This window comes from Chrysochloris asiatica, unplaced genomic scaffold (assembly GCF_000296735.1).
Source record: "Chrysochloris asiatica unplaced genomic scaffold, ChrAsi1.0 scaffold00053, whole genome shotgun sequence".
NCBI classification, from domain to species: Eukaryota; Metazoa; Chordata; class Mammalia; order Afrosoricida; family Chrysochloridae; genus Chrysochloris; species Chrysochloris asiatica.
Window position 1 is genome coordinate 12999130 of NW_006408571.1, and position 2244 is coordinate 13001373.

A 2244-nucleotide genomic window follows, 5' to 3' on the forward strand; every position below is an offset into this window, starting at 1 on the left:
GGGAATAAGATTCTTATGATTCAATAGTGAGTAGTAGTTATCATGACTAATTGCAACTCTCACAATTGTAAAGGTAGAAGTTTTGTATTAAAAACGGGGAGTGGTGGATCTTACAGTCCAGAAACAAAGGACACTAGTACTATCAAGGGAGAAGAGCACAGGTGAAATGCGAGACATTATCCAGAGAAAAAGCAGCGACACCAGAGGTGGAGGCAGAGACAGGGACATGGAGAGAGGGAGCAGTTGAGGACGCTAGACTCATGGGAAGAGAGGGACTGAGAGCTGGTGGCTAGGAGGCAGACTTGCACAATGTGCCCTTTGGTGGTGTAAATTCTTATATATGCCTGAGTGTTTAAAAAAAAAAAAAAAGCTAAAATGAATAGAGAGAAATACTGCTAACTAATAGTACATGGAGGGGATTATAATTATTGTAATGAAACAAGGTGTATGATTTATTGAATGTAAAACTGATGACCAAAGGACCTAAATGTGAATCCCAGAATTATCAAGGCCATCAATGAGAAAATAGGGACAAATGTGAGGGCACTAATTCAGGGAATACACAGACTACAAAACATTTTGAAAACCACACAAACAAAAGTAGACAAAATAAAACTGATGACCAACCCTATAAACTTTCACTCAATTCACAAGAAAAACTTAAAAAAAAAAAAATCACTTAGAAATACCAGGGAGAGTGGGGATAAAAAGAGAGAGAAGAGAGTAGTAAAGAAAGACCAAAAGTAGAAAACAGCGTAAGAGTGGAAATGAGAAGCAGAAGAAAAGATGGAAAAACAAAAGCAGAGATAGAAATGAAAAAATTCAAGGGAATGAAAAGAGAAGAAGGATAAGAAAGAATAAACAAACAGAAACAATGAAAGGAAAAAAGCCCAACCCCAAACCATTAACAACAACATGAAACCCCAGTGTGTTGTTGGACATGGTGTAGAGAGAATCATGCCCAGCAATGTTACACATATTTTGAGGGGACACATTTCAATCGATGACGAATATATGTGTTCTAATTGAATATGTAGGAATAGAATTGACTACATGTGTGGGAAGAGAAAACCAGTCGTTTGCCAGTATGCTGTACTGTGGTGGCTTGTGTGTTGCTGTGATGTTGGAAGTTATATCATGGATATATTAAATACCAGCAGGGCCACTCATAGTGAACAGGTTTCAGTTGAGCTTCCAGACTTAGATTCAGAAGAAGGAGAAGCAAACTACTTCCTAATGTTAAGCCACTGAAAACCTTATGAAGAACAGTTAAATAGAGTCAGAAATATAAGAATATTGAACGTTGAAACATGATGATAGCATGAGAATATTGTTAGATACAGTGCCAGAAGATGAGCCGCTAAGGTTGAATGGCACTCAAAATTAGATTGAGGAAGAGCTGCCTCATCAAAGAAAAGTTGATCTTGATGACACTAGTGGAATAAAGCTTTCATTTATTGATGAGGCTCAACCCCAAATGAGGAAAAATAGTTGCAAGCATTCATTAATAATAGGAATATGTGAAATATGAATCTAGGAAAATTGGAAGCTGTCAAAAATGAAATGGAATGCATAAACAGATATCCTAGGCATTAGTGAGCTGAAATGGACTGGTATGGGCCATTTTGAATCTGATAATCACATGGTTTACTATGCTGGGAATGACAAATTGATGAGGAATGGCATAATGTTCATTAACAAAAAAATAGATTTCAAAATATATCTTGAAGCATAATACTGCCAGTAATAGAATAATATCCACATGACCAGTTAATTCCACTATTATTGAAATTTACACACCAACCACTAAGTCAATGATGATGAAATTGAAGAATTCTACCAATTTCTTCAGTCTCAAATTCATCAAACATGCAATCAATATATGTTGATAATTACTGGTGATTGGAAAGCAAAGTTTGGAAGCAAAGAGGAAGAATCGGTAGTTGTAAAATACAGCTTTGGTGATAGAATGATGATGGAGATTGCATGATAGAATTTTGCAAGACCATTGACTTTTTTTTTAATAAATGTTTTATTGTGAATTATGTAATAGTTTACTTGGGAGAACATTAGCTTTACATTTATCCTATCATATATCATTTCATTGCCATGGTTACAATCCCCTCCATGCATCATCAACCAACCAAAGGGTACACCCTGCAAGCCTGTCCCCGGTCATCAGCACACAGTCCCTCTCCCTCTCTGGGTCTAGAGTCCCCAGCCGCTCCATCTCTCCACGTTTTC